The 21189-nt window shown below is 40.9% G+C and overlaps 1 long non-coding RNA gene across 1 annotated transcript in view; it reads right to left on the bottom strand.

The window, feature by feature from the left end:
- The window catches only part of LOC117021414 (uncharacterized), a 57431-nt gene extending 45602 nt beyond the window's left edge, over window positions 1-11829 (bottom strand). The window contains exon 1 of the long non-coding RNA XR_004422856.1: window positions 11680-11829. This is a non-coding gene — a long non-coding RNA (uncharacterized LOC117021414). The remainder of the gene's footprint in view (window positions 1-11679) is intronic.
- Between the last annotated feature and the right edge of the window lie 9360 nt (window positions 11830-21189).

The following is a 21189-nucleotide window of genomic DNA, read 5'->3' as shown; positions in this document are numbered from 1 at the left end:
GACCTAATTTCAGAACTGCTCCTGGCCCTTCAAGAATCAGCTTAAGTAATGCTTTTTGTAGGATCCACTCCATGACAAAGCCCATCTAGATTTAACTCTTCTCTTACAGACCAGCAGGAAGTGTAGCTTTCATTCACAGCACTCACTACCTTGCATGCTACTTATATAAGGCTATGTATGCTTCTGCTGAGAATTCATAAGTTCACTGAAGAATTCTTATATCTTCATTTATAGGTAGGTCTCTGCTCAGGAAGGTGGCAAGTGTTCAATAAATATTATTTTAAAATTTAAGTATTAGTTCAGGGACTTCTAGTCCGAGTGGTGACAGATATCCCCAAATTTCAACTTCAGACATGTTAAAATGTTAAAAAAAAAAAAAAAAGCACATGTAGAACCTGTGAAAACATGTAGAACCTGTGAAATTCTATTCATTTTATACCCTTTGTATTTTTTGAATTTTATATTAAATTTTATATATTCTATTACGTTTTTGAATTAATATTTAAAATAATATATAAATCAGGTAAATTTTGTTTTTGCAGTTTGATCATGCTGAAAATGTAATGACTATGAGATGTAATGAGTCACAAGTGTGCTAGGAGAACTGTCACAGGGACATACTACAGTCATGTCACAGACGAATGAATGAAAGAAAAGAAGGGAAACCTCAGGGTGCAGAGAACAGATACTACACTCAGTACTGTGACCCTGTAACTGGCACACCCTTGGACGATCACCAAAAAGGAAATGGTGAAGCATTCTCCAACGGAATGGGGACGGCGCACTTCTTTACTTCAAGAATCGAATTCTTATAAAACTAGTATAGAAACACAGAACAAACTAGTCTGTGTGACTATACAGAACATGAGTTTATTTGTGTAAACCTACTGACAAATAGCTAGTGACACCCCTTTGGTTTGGAATAAAGGTTCTAACAGATAACGTGTGCGCAGCATTTATGTTGTGTCATGAACTATTTAAGCTGCTTATGCGGATTAACCTATGATGGAGGATCCTCGGTGTGTAAATAAATCACTTCTCTGTTCATTTTCTCACAAATCTACAATCTAGTGAGCTAATTAACAATAAATGAAAATTTCCAGACCTGGAATGAAATGACTCATGGTTGTAGCTTGGTGGGTTAAATGACACTGCTTAGCAGTCACTGCCTTCAAAATGGTATTTTGCTATTCAAGTGGAGAATTTCCATTATTCATCAGCTGACCTTTTTATGTCATTGCGTGCTCATTAGCTGTACAATTTAATTATGCATAAAACTCTAATTGATGGCAGTAAGGGTATCCGCACGGCTCTATCAATCAGTAGGAACAAATTGTGATCATTATGTGGTGTTGCTATGTTGTACGCTAAATAAAAAAGCATATTTCACATATTGTGTGCATTTCACTCGTAAAGATGATCAGGATCTCAGACTCACTGAAGGAATTGTATTAGGTTAGTACAAAAGTAATTGCGGTGTTTGCAGTTATAGTCAATTGAAAAAATCGCAGTTACTTTTGCACCAACCTAATAAATAAGATTCAGACCTGTGCTGGTCACTCAATCATATCAACCTGTTAATTAAACGTATGTTCACTCTGTGTAGTTTGCCTTCAGATTCTGCCTTCAGATGCTCTCACTATATTTCAGGAAATATTACAAAACTTAGTAGACTGTTTTGTCTCTTTGATTAATAGCCACGGCTAGCTCCCCTACTCACACAGAAATAAATCAGAGTTTTAGGAAATATGTGAACTCTTTATAACCATTAGGATATCATTGTATTCCTTCCTTATTGTTTCATTCTTAATCTGGCCTTTAGTTTTAGGATTATGCTTGCCCACAATTTAAAGAGTCAATGCGTTTGGTAGGGTACAGCAGTCCCCGGCACTCCTTCCTGCAGACGACGACCTTCAATTCGGTTCAAGCTGGGCTGGTGCAAAAGTAAGCTTCAATTATTGTAATTAACTTTCTGTGTTTACCTCTATAAGTATAAATATTGCCTTTTAATTGTTAATTATTGGTTTTCATTTTGTGACAACATGTATTGCATTTTGAGTCTAGAAGATGGAGATTTAGCTCACTTTCACCCCTTCCCCACTATGTTTTCCATTTCTCCTTCCCTTCCTTTCCTATAATCTCGGGCAGACTAATGCTAATTAGAACAACGGGAATACAATTCACAGCCAAGCCTCATACATCACAAAACTACTTTTCACGTTCCGAACAACGTCATTGCTTTGAAGATTCTAATTTCTTCCCCTCTCCGCCCTAAATGTACTTAGCATCCTATTGACAGAGCACCGTGGGTTTTCTGAGGTGCGCTGGATGGACACCAATCCCTTTATGGACGCCTGCTGCTCTGAGCGGCCCGTAGCCCTGCAGTCTGTCTGCTCCTGAACTGATGGGCCCTGTACTCGTTAGGGAGGAAGGGGGACAATGCGCCTGCGGTACCGAGTTACATAAAGTGAAAACTCGCGAGGTCCTGCGCGGCCCACGTTATGCCCCCACGTCTTGTACACCTGCCAGATGGTGACTTAGACGTCAGGTTCCGTCGCTCACGTTTGTCCGTGAGCCTCTGACTGACCGCGTGTCTGTCAGGTGCCCGGTAATGGTCTGTGCATAGTCCTTTCTTATAGCTGCTGCTTCTGGACCGCCCCTCTGACCCGGGGCGGGTCTCAGGAGCGCTGCTTCTGTTTTCAATCGATGCAACATCAAGGCCCGGAGGCCAGGAGTCCTTCCCTGACTTGGCGCCCAGCCCTGCTGATTCCAGGCTGCCACTCTTCTCCCTCTTGTTTTCTGCACACGTACTTACATCCCCATCCTTTCCTTGGGCAGTGCCTCTGCAGCCCACGGTGCTGTAATCCAGTCCTCAGCGTTTCTGTCCCTCTGGCCAGATGACCACCTAACGGTGCCGGAACCCGAGTTGGGCCCAGTTGGACCACTAAGTGTTTTGGGCCCTGGAAGTAGGTGTGGCTGCGTGCAGTTCTCCCATCAGCCCACACCGCGGGCCGGGCTGAAATGTTTCCTGTTTTACTCCCAGGCCCAGCCTGGCCCTCCTTACCTGAGAATTCTCCCGCTTACCCCTGTACCTGCCCTCTCCCCACTGTCTGTCTTAACCCACATGCATAATCAGCTCCTCACTCAAGACCCTTCCTGCCCACTTTTGCACATTGGTTTTCCATTTCCTAAAAGATTTGGGGTAAAAAAATCGTCAAAGAACCTCAGTCATCTGCTGAGAAAATCAATTTTTTTTAAATGTGTGTTAATTTATTGGTACTGGTGACAGAGGCCATATCAGAACAAGAGCCCTGTGTGCTGAAAAATCTTGAGACTCGTGTACAATGACATACAATTGTCAAACTTCACCATGTTTGCAGGTTATGGCATTCCTATGCATTTTCCTCAGTGTAAACACAGTATGTTTAATACATTTTTAAAAAAAGACCCCATTTTCTGTATGAACTAATGAAACTTTAAGCATTATAATGACATGAATAATACTTTCATTAGTCTTTTTAGTAAAGTGACTCATTATGTCTGTTGCTTAGGAAATCCTTACTTTCAGATCCTATTAGTTGTTTATCTTGTGCAAACCTTGTACGGTATAAGGTGGTCGTTTTCTGTCTCCTAGTTCTATCAGTTATTGAGAGGAAGATGCTTCAATTCTCAATTGTAATTCTCAGTTTGTCTATTTCTCCTTTTATCTCTATCAGTTTTACTTCCTACATTGTAGGCTCTGCTGTTTGGTGCACAAACATTTAGGATCATTATGTCTTCCCGGTGGATCAATCTCTTTATCATTATGTAACGTCCCCTTGTGCCTCTAGTAATTTTCTTTGCTCTGAAGTTTACTTTATCTGATATCAATATGAGTACATATAGTCACGTCTCTTTTTAAATTAATGTTTGCATGGTATTTCCCCCATCCTTTCACTTAAACCTTACCAACGGCATTGAATTTGAAGTGAATTTCTTATACAGCATATAGTTGGATCTTTTTTTTTTTAAATCCACTTGCCAATCTCTACCTTTTAATCAGCATATTTAGACTATTTACATTTAAGCTAATCATTGACATATTAGACTTTGTCTTTTGTTTTATTATTTGTTTAATGAGCATATCCCTTTTTATGGTGGCTGTTCTGGGTTTCACAATATATATGTGCTTTTTTTCAAACTCTGCTGATATTAATATTTTACTACCTCTAGTAAAGTGGGGAGGCCTTATTTTCATTGAGATGACTTTACCTTCCCCACTTGTAAATACCACGGTCTTATGTCTAGGATGGTCTTGCATATTTTTTATTTTAATCATCAGACATGATCATTAGACTCATTAGAACACAGTCTATTGCATGTACTCATATATCAAAGACCTCACAATAGGCCTTTCTGTTGTTCATTCTTCTTTCTAGATGCTCCAAGATTCTTCTTTTATCATTTCCTTTCTGTTTGAAGAACTTAATGTTAGTCACTCTCTATAGGTATGTCTGTTAGCAACACACCTTTGCTTTTCTTTTGTCCGGTAACGTCTTCGTGTTCACTTTATTTCTAAAGGATGGTTTTACAAGACATAGAATTCCAGTTGGAATTTGTTGTGGCAGGAATCCCTTGTCAGCACCTCCAAGCCATGCAGTGTCTCTCAGGAATGGAATATCCTTCCTGCTGTTGGTATTCAGGTACCAGTCACACAGTGAACAAAAAACTACACCTTTGAGTCAATGATCTTTAAGACGAGATGAGAAAGATCCACCCACGCAGAGCGTCAAAGAGGGCTACATGCATCACCCAGAAAAACTTTATCTATGATGTTTGTTAGAAAAATAAAATTAATGACTTGAAAAATTTGACTAAGACAAATGCTTATTTTGACATACATGTTTACTGTACTTTATTAGCACCATGTTTTAATATATTCCTGTATACCTTTACGAAACTTCAGAAATATAAACACTGAGAATTAAATGACCCTGATTCCAATAGTCATGTTTCTTATAACTGAAAATGTGAAGCTTGAATTATTTTAAATTCTATATTTATATTTCTATGCAACCAGACTAAAGTTATAATCTTCCCTTTAAAAATTGTGTGTGTGTGTGTCAAAGCATTCAATGTGCTCCAAGAAGTTGAAATTCCTATTATTGTATGATATAATTTCTTATGGGGTAAGAAAAAAAGTCTACAGCAATAATGATGGTACATTATGTGTTTTCAATGTCTTTTTGGAAACAACTTCAAAAGGATAAACATAAAAAAATAGTTTAAAATTCACACTGAATGCCATAGAAAAATTAACCAATGCAAATGAATAGTTTTGGAAATGTCCAATTAGGCAAATACCTAAACTATGAACTAGTTAATAGTCCAGAACAGGCTCAATTGTCTATTTCAATTTAAGACCAATTAGCTATGGATTATTTAACAGTAGTTGTTACCATATGTAAAATTTCAAATCAGATGTAAAAGACATACTATCATTCCATTTTATCTGTGGTGTTTTTCTGGATTTAATACTGGTGTAAAAGAAATAATCTAGCTCAATTTTCTAAATACAGCTTTGACATTTCCTGATTTCAATCAACTGCTTGTCTACTTGTTACGCATGCTAAATCCGACGAAAATGGAAATCTTTTCACAGTAAATGCCATGGCATGTGGCACTCTACCAACTAGAAATGCAGACAGTCAATCTCTTCCCTATGAATCTTTAATATTTTAAACTCCATGTTATATCACTTTTCTCTAGAGGAAAGGCATTTGTACATGCAAATCATGCCTCTGCCATCCTGCATTCCTGAGGGAAGCAAGGAGACGAATTATGAGGACATTTAACTTTAACTTGACTATCGCTGGCATCTAATGATGGTCAAGTGAATGTGATGAACCTCAAAAGTTTTATAATCAAATAAAATATTATCAATATTAATGAGTATCTCTTTATTTTGAAAATTATTGAACAAAAAAGTCATATCTAAAAGGAAAATGGGATGCCATACAACCCAGCAATAGGCCAATATCGACAGTAGCAGACATTTTAAAGTAAAGTGACCTCTCATAAACATGGTAGGAGAAACTGCACTGTCCGTGTAACTCCATCCATCACATGCCAAGTGCTTATCAGATGGGGCCTTTAAATTATTTTTGTGTTTCCTTGATCAACAATGAAGTAACCACTACAAAACAGGGTTTCATATATATATACATACATATATATATGTGTGTGTGTGTGTATATATGTATATATATGTATATATATATTCTTTTTTTACACACATACCCTATATATACATATATTATATATATATATATATAAAATATATATATATATATAGTGTGTGTGTGTGTGTGTGTAGGAGATTAACTTATGGACCTCTTCCTGGTTGAGAAAGAATGAATACAGTTTCCTTAAGACCGTATGATGGTATCTAGAGAAGCAATACAATACATGCTAATAGGGAAAATATTCTCCAATATGGATTTTGTTGGTTTTCTGCAACCAAATGAAACATCCCGAGTTTTATTGCTACTGAGCTGATAGCCAGTTTCATGGGCACCAGTTGCGTTCACGTTTCTGCCGCCCTCTACACTTCCTGTCCTTCCCCATGTCATTGAGAGGATGCCCTCCTCGTGGCTGTCTGAGGGTTTTGAGTTCTACCCCTGTATCAACCCTAAGCTCAGAGGTAGGACCGGCACCCAGACCAAGTAGACGAGGACCCATCTGCCATTTTTATAGGACTTGGTGTAAAGGGCTCATGGCCTCCGTTGGGTCACAAGTTCCAGGGCTGTGAGGTCAGCACCTTCTACTTGAAGAAGCTGGCAAACATCAGTCAGACACACACAGGAAGGGAAAGAGATAAAGACAAGAAGACAGAGTCCTGTGTTGTGTCAAATTAAATCAGTTCTTAGGAATTGATTTTTTCTTTTCTTTTTTCTAGCTCAAGCTTATTTGAGTTGAGTTTCTGTCAGTTATGTGTAGACCCAGGACAAGAAGCAAGAGTTTCACAATTCCTATGACGGGAAAATGGAATTAGAATGAAATGCCCATTTTCTTCCCCCACGTGAAATAAGACACTTTTATTCTCTACTAAAAGTCTGCAGAATTTGTGGAAGACTGAGATGCTTATATGGCTGAGGCTAAGGGTACAGCTCGTCTTTGCACGATGAAGGAAGAGGTGCAGGAGTGAGAGAGCCTCCTACAAAAAACAGTACAGACTCCCTGAGGGAAAGGATGAGGTGATGGGAATATAAACTTCGTCTCTCCTATAGTGTAGTCACTTTTTGAGGTTGGTTGACCCTTAAGTTAGGAATCATGTGTCCTGCATTTGGCAAAACTAAGAAAAAAAATCCAAAATGTTAGGGGAAATGCCTTTTGTGCCCAATTTGATTGGGAATCAAGATGCACGGGACTCTTTGATAGACTGAAACTCAGAATCCCATGAGACGACAGCAGGAGCAGGGCAGGCAATCATTCACAGTCCTGGAGAAAACAGAATGCCACAGAGAGGCAACAAGATAAAGCATCCCACTGCCTGGGAATTTCGTTAAAACAGGCCCTTTCAGATGGGGATGCTGAGGCAGCCATACTCAGGCTATATGGGAAAATCTCAGATAAAAAATTGATGAAAACTCAGCTGTTCTGTGCATAGGAGAGACAGATAACAGGAGTTGGAGTCCTTCTCAGAAACTGCCCTCACCCGAGGGAAGGCCCCAGGTCTTTTGTGGACTGTAATGCTCGACAGAACAGTCTGGAAACACTCGTCTTACCAACACCCAAACTGGGAAAAGGAAAACCAGAAAACTCTGCACGTTTACAGAAGTGAACAGCCAATGTTCACAATTCCAGTTGATCTAATGAAATACCTGCATTTCACATTGCAGCTTGTCAGGCAGCTCATGCTGAGTTTCAGTGGGAACTAGTGCAGGTCCCATGGCTTCCTTCCTCAGCTGTGCAGGGTGTCAGCCCATGGAGCCTGAAGCCCCCATGTGAACCCCAAGATGCAGGTGACAGGAATGCCCTTTCCTGAAGGGACCACATTCACCTGGCCCTAGTGTAGACTGGGTCATTTGGAATCTAGGTCCCTCTTCCGGCTGTGGATGCTAGTTTCTGTTGGGGGCCCAGCCTTCCTAAGGACTGCGGAAATGCCCTTCTAGGACCTGACGGCCCTTTACTGGCTCATTACAGAGCACCCGGTAGCTTTCTGCACAGTTAGCTCTGTAAGCTCGTGGTGTCTTCAGAAAACAACGCAAGCACAGCCCGGCGGTCTCGGCCTCATGGGAGTCCTCTGCTGCCTGCTTCTAGTTTCAGTTCAGACCCAACCTGGGCTCCATTTGTGCCCTGTTCCCATTTCTGCATTATGTGCTTGTCACTGGGTGAGTACTTTATACTCAAATCCTAGTGCAGTTCTCAAAAAAGAAAAAACTAACGTGTACTAAATTTTAGAGGAGAAACATGTTACATCATTATTCTTATACATTATACTATATTATTGTCAGATGTTATAGTATTGTTACATATTATTATATTGTTATTATTATATTATAGTATTGTTAGATATTATTATATTACATTATTGTTACATGTTATAGTATTTTTAGATATTATATTATATTATTGTTACAGTATAATATTGTTAGATATTATACTGCTACCTATTTTACATTACTTTTATATTTATATTATATTTTATATTGTATCATTGTTAGATGTTATAGCATTGTTAGATATTATATTATTTTTAGATATTATATTGTTAGCTGTTTTATATTATTGTTGTATATTATATCATTGTTAGATGCTATATTACTGTTAGATATTATATTATGTAACTATTAGATATCATTATATTATATTTTTTGATATTATATTATTGTTAGATATTATATTACTGTTAGATATTACATCATTTTTAGATGCTGTATCACTGTTAGATATTATATTCCTGGTACATATTATTATATATGTTAGATGCTGTATCACTGCTAGATATCACACTCCTGGCAGATGGTATTACCTCACTGTTAGATGCTGTATCACTGCTGACAGTACTATAGCATCGACAGTACTGTGTACTGTGTACTACAGCACCATTAGGAAGCAGCCGCTGTCAGGCTGGAGGCTGAGCCCCTCAGAAGCCTCACAGGTGCTCTCTTCATACCCGTTGGGTTACTGAACACGATCCATGCGTGTGGTTTTCTCTAAGACACATTTCTGATGGCGGACACCATGGTGGGGCCGCGTCATGCAGTGGGCAGCCCAGCGCTGGAGCCCCAGAGGTGCAGAGCAGTGATGGCCCACTGACGAGCGGGTGGGACACGGGCGGCACAGGGGGGGCCCTCTGGGGGCTGCGTGGGACAAGCACAGCGTGCGGCCTTTGGCGGGTGCAGGGGGTGCGCCGCGCACAGCAGGCCTGTCCCATCCAGGCCCGGCCCGGAGAGAGCAGAAACCCACCAGAAGCTCCTCCCGGGAGATTTCTCAGGGCAGAAGCACTGCGGGCTCTGCCTTCCTCGCCAGCACAGACACTAGAAGCACTTCATTTCACAATGACAAATTCAGACTTGAAGATGGACGGAGGAAGGCATCATCCCACAGAAATGGCTGCCTTCCTGCGCCTGTAAGGCCTGGAGGGTGGGGAGCATCCATGGCTGCCACTGTGTCCTCAACTGACTACTGAAGAGGTCAGGACGGATTTTCTAACGCACAGAACTAAGGAACATACCCCCCCCCAGGTATGTTCCTCGGAATGAAAACAGGATCTGAAAATCCCCGTCACCTGACCTAGTCATCAGTTATCTGAAATGTGTACATCGCTCACCCCTGCGAGTGTTGGGGACCCTGCCCCAGTCCTGGGGACCGAGGGCACTTGCTTGTTTCCTGCTGTCCCTGAGACTCCATGAACCCAGCCAATCACACTGGGTATCACCTTCCATTCGTTCTCTAAACTAATATTTCTAGGCTCAGTTTAAGCCTTTATGATGGAAAAGGTAAAACCAGCTTTTATTTTACCATCTTGATTCCAAGAGTAATATTTTTAGAAGAATTACATACACACACACACACACACACACACACACACAGAAACAACTTCTGCCAAAATGTACACATAAGCATCATCACTATTATATGTTGCCTGTTCTCAGCACACCCGCCAAAGCTTCTGTCTGAGATGAAGCTGGTCCTGATTCTATCAGCATTAGAGAAGCTGGAGAAGGAGGTCCACACTTCAGCTTCTCTGCTCCCAAGACTCCCTTCCAGTTTCTACTCCAAACTCACCAAAATACAATCACAGAAGTTATGCAAGAATAATATGCTGGGAGCTTTTTCATGACTAGAAAGTTAATTGTAGATACACTAAGAATGAGATGCAGATATGCTTCCCTTTTAGCAAATAATGCAAAGGACCCCAGCCTTGTTTTTAGAATATGAGGACTTTACCATGCTAATCATTTACACAAAGACACAGACACAGACACACACACACAATTTGCAAGCAAAGTGATAAATTTTTAAAAGGCATGAAAAAGAAACTGAAGTCCAGAAAGTTTACAGCCATCCCCAGGGTTTCCTCGAGTTACCCTTAGGATCCGTAAGCACTTTCAGACTTTGACATGTTTAAGCCACGGTAAGCAGAATCGGGAAAGTTGCCCTACTTCCATTTACCAAATGGAACAGGCACCATCACTGTAAACAACATTAAAATTAAAAAACAACCTTCAAATGTTTCTTATTTTTCCATGTCAGTAGTCTGGTTTCCTCGTCCTGTGCTATGATAGAATTTTCTTTTTACAACGCCTTTTATAAAACAGAGAAAAGACCCTGGAAAGTAACATGCTCCTATGACCTGACCCCTGTGGTTCCGAACAGGACTTTCTAACCACAAAGTGCCGGGCATTTATAGCTCACTGGTTTAGGTCAAGTAAGTGTAAAGTGTGTGTATGCCTGCTGAGACACTCCATGGTGAGACCGATGTTTAGGTACTGGGGACAAGAATTGTGGCACCATGTCATCCACACTTAAAACATGCAGCACAACTATCATGTTTGTGGCTACGTGTGTCAATAGAATTCTATTCTGCTAACCAATACAAGATAGCATAACTGTAGATTCATAATGTAACTCGTTACCACTTGGAAATGTCCTGTATATCTTCATTCTTTTAAAAATATTATATAAATGATTTCATAAAATAAACAAGCATCAGATCAATCATTTTACATTATCACACTTGTAATCCCAAACAATATTGTGGGAGAACCAAGATGACAGAGTAGATAAACACTGTGCCTGCTTCCTTCCATAAGCACATCAAAATTACAACTAAATTATAGAGCAATCAACCTGGAGTCCAGCTGAACAGAAGCTTTAAAACTAAGGACATAAAGAAGACGCCACGGTGAGATCGGTAGAAGGGCAGAGATACAAAACAGGCCCCCCACCTGTGTGTGGTGAATGAGAATCAGGAGGGATATCTCGGCCACAGAAGTTCCTCCTGGAGGAGCAAGGGACCCCAGCCCCACACAGCTCCCCAGCTCAGAGTACTGGTACTGGGAGGAGGAGCCCCCCAACATCTGGCTGTGAAAAACTGTGGGGATTCTGACCATCTGGGTGGGACGGAAGGCGGTGGGAAACCCAGGCATCCTCTTAAAGGAACTGCACACAGACTTACACGCAGACACTCACCTTGGGCTCCAGTGGAGAGACAGTGACTCAGGGAACATCAGAGGCATGCAGGGTGCAAACTGAGGTGTGTGGCTTCAGGACCAGAGCTGGAGGACAGTCGGCATTGTGAAGAGGTCCTTCTCCCATGCAGCCCTGCAGCTGGCAGGCAGGCGCCATCTTTCCTGTGTTGAGCCCGCCCCCTATGCTTACGGCCAAATCTGAATCTGATTGGCCTGGTGAACTCTGCTGCTTTGTCCTGTTGACTCATTGGGACCCCGCCCTACACAACTCCCCCAACACCTGAGGCACTTTCTTGGTGATTAGCCAGCCCCACCCACATTGCACTGTTTCTTGGAAAACTATCAGAGTCCACAGGCCCCAGGCAGGTGGTGACTGGCCTCAGTGTGTTCTGAGACTTTTGCTGAGTCGCCCCAGGCTCAGCACTGGCATCAAACCAGAGTCTACATTAATCTGGTGACCACAACTCTTCCCACTCTAGTGACTCCCTGAGACCCTGCCTCACCCAACTCCATATCGCACAAGGCTTTATCAGTGACTGAACCATAAGGGAACCAGCAGGTGGCAGCAGGCCTCCATGTGTCCTGGCATTTTGCGGAGCTACGCCAGGACGAGTACTGGCAGCAGCTGTCCTCCGTTTGCAATGTGACCTCTCCCACATGCCTCCAGGTTTAACACAGACAGCAAACACCTGGGGGTCACTTTGCAGGCTCCTACCAGGTAGTACCTGGCTGGTCACAGGCAGTGACACTACTCAGACATAAAGATACAGGATAGAACAGGGATTGTGTGACTGTGACCTGCTCAACTAGTATAGCTGTGAACCTGCGTGAGTTCCTTAGCACATAATGAGTGATTAATAAGGTTTAGCTCTCATTCTTTGAATTAGGAAGCTAGAAGTAGACTTGAAAAGAAGGAACTGGGTTTTCTAGGGAAGGGAGAATAGATAGATTATGGAGGGAAAGAATGAGACAGAGGATGGAAGAAAATTTTAACAGGAAAGAAGGGGGTAGGAGGAAGGGAGGGAAATAAAAAGCACGTAAGTGACCAGCTTTGGGAAAGTGTCAGATGGGAAAAAGAACAATATCTGTAGTGATTCACATCTCGAGTCTGCATAAATGTGGAATTGGTGACTCTGCTATTTACACATGAATGTTGGGAGAAGGTGGTTTGGGGAAAGTGATGAAGATTCTAGAAACACACTGTATAACTGAGCAATCTTTAAAATAATCGTGTTCTAGAAACATCTATGACTCAAAAGCAGTGCATTAGCGTGTTGATAATTCAGAAGACATGTAACCCTCATAGGGCTCCAGAGTCTTCTTTTCAAATGCCAGCTCATTGTGCTACAGGTGCTGGGAAGTGCCCATGGAGGGCTGTGTCCCTGGGTCACTGAATTTCCTTTTTTCTAGAAGTTGTGGTGTTTGGTAACTAACTTTAAAATGCTCAGTGCAAGCAGTGTGATCATGTGTCCAAGTTAACACCCTAGGGGTTTAAATAGCATTCCAAAGGCTGAATTGAAATCCTGGATCCCAAAATGGGTAGGTATCACATAAGGTATGTTCAGAGCAATAATATACCATAAAGGTCAGTCACTTAGCACCTGAGGTGTCCTTACTGCCATAAAGGTTGCTGGAATTCTTTCAATAATGAAGTGAGTGGTATTTAAGAGTGTTGATTAGGAATAATGGACACACCCTGGAAAGAACAATTACAGACCCTGGCAGTGCAGCAGGCACTGGGGGCCTAGAGGTCCAGCAGCCTTGGGTCCCTTCACACCACTAATAATCTTCTGCCTGCTCACCACACACCTCTAATAATCTTCTGCCTTCTCACCACACACCTCCCGGCTTCCTATGTCTCACATGTGCTTCCAGTAGAGGAGCTGGCCAGACCTCATAGGATATGGAGTGGCCCTTCCCCAAGTCCAGAGAAAGCTCTGTCACTGCTGTTTCTTACTCACTTGACTCTCAGATCCTTCATCACCATCACTGCTATTATATAAAGACCCCCTTCATTGTCCTGATAGTGTTTAAGATGCCAGGAGCATTTTTAGCCCTAGGGATCATGCAGACTCTGTCTTTTGTGCTTAGGACGGAGAGTTCATTATGTAACTCAAAATTCTAGTACAAGGATATGCAGGAATTCACGGCCATTCCCTGTCATTCCCTGATGCGGATAGAACAGGCCTGGAATCCAATGGGACAAATAGGGCTGACACACTCTCATCTGCCTATGGATGTCCCAGGTTAGAGCCACACCTATGGGAAGGAGAGCAGAAAGCGTGATCTCACCAGACGGCTGCTCTATGACCTACTCACCCTGCACATGCTCGGGTCCCCTCCTGCCAACGGGCCCTCACCTGTAAGGTACCGGGGCAACTTTTGTAACCATTGGGAGCCTCGAGGTCAAGCCCTCGTTGCTCCCTTTTCTTACTCATCTACTCTCCCCTGTTTTCTTTCGTCTGTGACAAAGGCATTCTTTAGCAATATTCAACACAGAATTTCTCATTAATAGTTGTCAGCCGTTGGAGATATACAACAAAATCTTAAGTCTGCTCACCCACCATTCTCACCAATGGTAGCAAAAAATATACATATACATGTATATCTTTATGTGAACTTTGACTGATTGGCTTGTGACATTTGTTAAGAGTGATACGAGGCTGTGTCTGGACTTTAGTCACAGGTTTGAGACTGACCCCAGAAATACAGTAGTTTGGAATTTCAAACCAATAGAACCAGGTCAGAAGCCAGGGCCATGTGAGTGAGTAGAAGGAAAGGGGGCTCTTTCTTTTCTTCTGAACACAATTTGGAAGAGATTAGATTACTGATAAGCAGAATCTGGTTACTGATAAGTTTGGTGAAATGTGAAAATAAGATGCCACTGGCACATTTTCTAATGAACAGCTTCAATGATTCATTGAACCAAATGCACAATTTTACAGGAGATTTATGAGGTATCTATTATGCTATTATACAATTCTTAGAATTATATATGAAAGTAATTATCAGGGGCAGAAGTTTTTTACATTTTTTTTTGTTTCTGTTCTTTGTGAATTCGAATAGATGTGGGTGCAGTACAGTCAATTTTATTAATTCTGATTTTGTGGAAAATGTTTTTTTCATTAATGATGCTTATTTTCCTTCAAATAATTTAATTTATTTTATAGTCAATTCTGCCAATAATCTCCTTATTTGCTATCATGTTGATTTTTAGTTCTGTAAGACATAAGGCAATAAAAAGTCAACATACGGGGCGGCTGGATGGCGTGAGCTCTGAACAACAGGGTTGCCAGTTCGATTCCCAGATGGGCTAGTGAGCTGCACCCTCCACAACTACACTGAAGACAACAAGATGCTGCTGAGCCTCCGAAGGGGCGGCCTGATGGCTCAGTTGGTTAGACTGCAAACTCTCAACAACAAGGTTGCCGGTTCAATTCCCACACGGGATGGTGGGCTGTTCCCCCTGCAACTAAAGATTGAAAACAGGGACTGGACTTGGAGCTGAGCTGTGCCCTCCACAACTAGATTGAAGGACAACGACTTGGAACTGATGGGCCCTGGAGAAACACACTGTTCCTCAATATTCCCCAATAAAATAAAATAAAAAAAGTCGACACACAGGAAAACATATTTGGGGGAATATATACATAATATTTCTAGCATGTATATTTCTAAACAAGAAGCTAAACACAACTAGATTTTTGTTTTCTAATGATCAATTAACTTAGGCCAATCTTAGTTTTAATTTCTTGTTTACATTGTCACCGTCTTAAGTTGTAACCTATTATTATTTTAACCATATTGTGGCTCCTACTAAACAGATCACTATGGAAAAAAGATAAAAGTTTATATATTTTACAACATAACCACTACTTCCTCTTGTTACGGAAACTAGAATTATAGAAAGTAGTAAATTATAAATATGCCTATAGAAAATGATGAAAGAAAGTAACAAATAGGAGATAATGATTTGCTATGTCACTATACATTTTCTTTTATTTTGATTTCTGTACAATATAACCATGTTTGGCCAATACATGAAAAGAGAAAGCAAGCTGCAATAAAAAACACTGACTTTCCATACAGTGGCTTAAGTGAATTTGAGAGGAAATGTTGCTCATGTACACAAATAAACACAAATATAATACTTAAGTATACCCAACATACACAAATGCAATTAAAAATTGTGTAAGTGTATGGTGATGGATGTTGAGTAGACTTACTGTGGTGATCATTTTGCAATGTATACAAATATCAAATCATTATACTGTGTACCTGAAACTAATATAACATTATATGCCAATTATTCTTCAATAAAAAAATAATAAAATGGGTTATAAAAATAAAGAATCATGATGTTGAATAGCAATGTCTTCTGGATCAAAAATTTCAGTGAAGTAGAACTCAGTTATTTTAAATGCTGTTAAGAAAACAAATACATAGTGGAATACTACTCTGCCATAAGAAAAGATAAAATAGTGCCATTTGTGACAACATGAATGGATCTTGAGATCATTATGCTAAGTGAAATAAGTCAGACAGAAAAAGTCAAGAGCCATATGATTTCACTGATATGTACAATATAAAACTGAAAACAAAGGAACAAGACAAACAAAGAAACAAAAACTCATAGACACAGACAATAGTTTAGTGTTTACCAGAGGTTAAGGCGGTGGAAGGTGGTAGATGAGGGTAAATGGGATCAAATATATGGTGATGGAAGGAGAACTGACTCTAGGTGGTGAACACACTATGTGATATACAAATGATGTATTATAGAATTGCACACTTGAAACCTATGTTTCTTTACTAACCATTGTCACCCTAATAAACTTTAATTAAAAAAATGTTATTTTTACATCAAGCCATCATTTTGGGGAGGGGAAGGAAATGGCAAGTGTTTTGTTTTATTTTTTATATAGATTACTTCTTCTTTCCATGAGGGAAGGAGAGGGCCCAAGTGAGGGATGCCCTCATTGGTGTTGACCAGAAAATTCCAGACTGCTTGAGTAAGACGATGTTTCTGGAAAGGCTGAAACTGCAGTTAGGTCAGGTATTCAGTCTAGGTGTGGGTTTTTAGCACAAGTGATGACATTATGGGCCTGCGGTTTTCTCTTTAACAGCGCAATGGGCAAGCTAAAAGGTCGAAACAAATACTTGTCATTAAATCTAAGTTTAATATTAAAATACATCAATATGTTAAAATAATTTGCACTGTCTATAGTAATAGGTAGATGACCTAAAACTAGATTTACACAGGCATAAAACATAAGTATAGAGAAATAGATCCAATAAACTGAAATATAGCCAAACCAGTCATATAAAATATAACAAAAGAACACGTCCTACTCACGGCACTAACAGCAACGATATTTCCAAGAACAAACGTAGCCAGTTTCATGGAAGCCGCTTGGCAGTGACAGGACCACTGATGACCTGGTAGACAGGTACTGCAGACAGGAAATTCTGACTGAAAACAGAGATGCCAGGTGATGTTTTAAAAAATATATTCCCAAATCCAAAGGAAGGGAAAGTACCCATATTTGAGAAACAGGACGAGAAATGAAAGCCAAGTTGGCAAGTCAGGGTGAAAGCAAAATGTTGACAAGTTCCTCAGATGAGTCCACGTGAGCGGGATGCAAACTCCCCGTGGTTCTTCCTTCCTTTCTCCCACTCCTCCTTCCCAATCTGTCCTCCTCCCCTTCTTCTGTCCTTCCTTTGATTCTTTTCTTTTCTTTTCTTTTCTTTTCTTTTCTTTTCTTTTCTTTTCTTTTCTTTCTTTTCTTTTCTTTTTTTTCTTTTCTTTTCTTTTCTTTTCTCCTTCCCTTTCCCTTTCCTTTCCTTTCCTTTCCTCTTCCCTTCCTTTCCTTCTTTCTTTCTTTTTCTTTTTTCTTTTGATATTTTTAGTGTATTCCTAACAATGGATATAAAAGAATAGTGGAATTTGACATATGGGGTCTGACACTTATGTTCGCGAACTCATCCTAGAAAAAGTTCTGCATACCTCATTACTGAAGATCACTGTGGTCACCTTCCAAGTACTCCCTTGGGAAGCTATGCACCCACGCCAGTGCCTAGTCCACCCTTCAGAGTAATTCTGGAACTCTTTTTCTGGAATGGCCATCAGAGTTGTCATCCTATTCCCCTTGATGTCCTGAATGTCATCCAAATGTCTTCCTTTCAGTATTTCCTTCATCTCCGGGTAAAGAAAAAAGTCATTTGGGGTCCAGATCAGGGGAATAGGGAGGGTGTTCCAATACAGTTATTTGTTTACTGGCTAAAAACTCCCTCACAGACAGTGCTGTGTGAGCTGGTGCATTCTCATGATGTAAGAACCATGAATTGTTGGTGAAAAGTTCCGGTCGTCTTTTTCACGCAGCCTTTTCAGCACTTCTAAATAGTAAACTTGGTTAATTGTGTGTCCAGTTGGTACAAATTCATAATGAACAATCTCTCTGATATCAAAAAAGGTCAGCAACATCGTTGCAACAAGTTCGCAAACTTAATTGTCAGACCTTGTACTCATATACTATTGAGTTTATCATTTCACTTCCCATGTCAGCTCTTTCCTCTCCTTTGTTGGCAACTATTGTGAGATGACCCTTCTTTTTTCACCAAGGGTGCTTTGACCTGACAGCTGCCTGTACATTGGTAAGACTAAACTTGCTTTCCTTTAGGCACCCCCCAGCTAGTTGGGGCCCCCTTCCTGCCACCTCACAGGGCACACAGCACAGCGGCTGGCCCATGAAAGGGAAGCAGTAAGCCTCTGTTCACTTGATGAATTGGGGTTCTCTGTGCATCTGTGGGGTTCACATACATGATAGGGAGATTTAGCTTCATGATATTTCTGACTCCTTAAATTAAGATCTGAGTTAGCATTTATCTCACAAGCATGTTATTTTTTTAAGAAGGCATATTAATGAAATGCCTTATTCAAATGTCATCACATTCAGGTATTATTTTCCAAAATGTCAGGAGTAAATCCAATGATCTCTACAGTATTTAATTTTGATTCCATTTCTTTCATTTTAAGATACAATTTGAATTATCTCTAGAAGGCATTCCAAAACAATCAAGTATGTATGATTAGCTCTCTTTTTATTCATGGGAACACATCCCCAAGACAAACTGTCATCCTTAAAATTGGAACAAACATCGTCAGCAATACACAAAATCGTCAATTCTTTCCTCCCTAAAATTTAGTCAATCTTTTAGATAAACGATAAAACTTGGCTACTCCTAAAGCCTCACTAATGTTTTCCATGTGCTTATGAATTGACCAAAACTAAGCTGAAATTAGAGGCATTCAAAGCTGGGAGTGAAGAGTAGTGACATTCCAGGGAGACACAGCACACAGAATATTGTTTGATTGACAGGCATGCTTAAATGTTTTATTTCAGTGCTTTGTATTTAGAGTCAGTGTAGAACTGAGGTCAGACGGAAGGTAGTGAAAATGCTAATTGAAATAAATTTGGAGACTTCTTCAATATAGTAGGCAGACAATCAAAATGGGGAAAATACTGAATCAATGCTACAATTTGTTCAGAAACAATCTGATGAGTGAACATGAAGGTACGTTTCCTTAATCTTTGAAACATGCTACTCGCACTGAGAGAGGCATTGATGGGATCTACACATTTGTCTTTTAAAGCCTCAAGTTCCTGGCATAATTAAAAGTATTCTTATTCTAAGTGAACTAGAGTGGTAGTAGTTTTTTTTTAAAAAATGTTAAATTAACATATCCAAATATTTTATGAAGTTAGTATCCTTATTGCATTTGCCTGTGAAATATTTAAAATCTGCATTTTCCTCTTCAAAATGAAAAAGGTGATTGCTCATCTCTGGGAATGTCGTTGGCAGAAAAATTACATTTTGTGGAAGCAGCAAAAGTGCTAGGAGCGAGCTTCTACTGAAACACTTCCTGGAGGAGAAGACAGACAGCCCGTTACCTGGGGAGCCTGACCAGCCCTGGCTGGCTCACTGCTTTGTCCTGGCTCCTTGCGTGAAGGGCCCGTTTGGGTTTTCCTCAGCCGTAGAGGGCCTTCCGTTGGCCATCTAATCACCCTACCTGCCCTCCTACGACCCCCATGGCTCAGGGAACACGACAAGTCAGTGTGTGCTCAGACGTGACTATGGTTATGTCATCCTGCTCGGGGCGCCATGACAAAATGCCACAGCCCTGGGGACTTCAACAACAGAAACTTACCATCTCCCAGTTCTGGAGGTTGCAAGTCCAAGGTCAAGGTGTTGGCAGGGTTGCTCTGTCTTCCTGGCAAGACGGCCACCTTCTCGCCGTGTCCTCACATGGTCTGTCCTCTGTACACGGACAGTATCCTGTCTCATCCTTTTCTTTAAAGGACACTGGTCCTGTTGGAGGCGGGCCTCACCCGTATGGCCTCATTCAACCTGAATCACCTCTTTGAAGGCCCTGTCACCAAATCCAGTCACATTCTGAAGTCCTGGGGTTCAAGGCTTCCACGTAGGGATTTGAGTGTGGGGGTGCAATTCAGCCCCTAACAGGGTGTGATTTCATTCTGGCCTCAACCTGGCACAGGGCTCCTGTCACACATGGGTGTATTGTGGAAGTGTCATGTTCACTGGTGCTCTGAGGGCCACCCCAAGCCCAGCCTTCTAGACTGGTCTCCCCAGGAATCGTGTAAGCATCGTGCTCACTACATTCAATCTATCCCCTCACAGCAGTTGTACACAGTGTCTGGAACTGCAGTCTCACCGACAGTCCCAGGAAGGACTCCGATATCGGGAGTCCTGTGTGGACCCACCGGCGGGCCGCTTCTGCGTCCCACCCCTTCCCAGGCTCCTCCTTCCCATCCTGCGGACCTCTCCATGCGCATGCTCGTTCGAACGCCGGCTCATAGGGTCTCTGTTGCTTTAAAGAGAGGGCTTTGGTCTTATTTACCTCTGTGATTTTATTATCTGTAACTCCACGCTTTGCTTGTAACAAAGCTCCATAAGTATTGAATAAACAATAGAAAAACAAAGTCTTTATCAGCATGTATTATAAATCAGTGTTTGGTTAACGATAGATTTCATGCAAGCATTCCTTAAAGATTCAAATAACCTTTTCATTTTAGACATTAGAATCAGCTCCCATTATTTTCAGTATAAAGACTCTGTCATCTAAAATGGGTGGCTTTCCAATTTGAAAAATGAGACATAAACTAGAGGCAATTTATCATAGAAACAGCAACAAAAAGGGGTATGAGGTTCCCAGGTTTAACCAGTTTAATTGAACAGGTTGGTGTTCAGGTCCGAAGGTGAGACAGCAGAAGGTGTTCCTGAGGGCCTGGCAGGTGGAGGTCCCCAAAGAAAGCTAGGACACTGACGATAAAAACAACAAATTCTATTTTCCAGTTCTCCTTTTTATGGCATTATTGTGTCTCAGAAGGGGGGATGATAGCTAAGATGGAGTTTCTAGCTTTCTTTTCATAAATCTAAAACAAAATGAAAACAGAACTGTGGTAGACGCTGTTGTTTCCTGAAACAGAAA

This window comes from Rhinolophus ferrumequinum, chromosome 4 (assembly GCF_004115265.2).
Source record: "Rhinolophus ferrumequinum isolate MPI-CBG mRhiFer1 chromosome 4, mRhiFer1_v1.p, whole genome shotgun sequence".
Lineage (NCBI taxonomy): Eukaryota > Metazoa > Chordata > Mammalia > Chiroptera > Rhinolophidae > Rhinolophus > Rhinolophus ferrumequinum.
The sequence above is the reverse complement of the archived record's forward strand: the minus strand, read 5'-3'. Positions and strand labels throughout refer to the sequence as shown.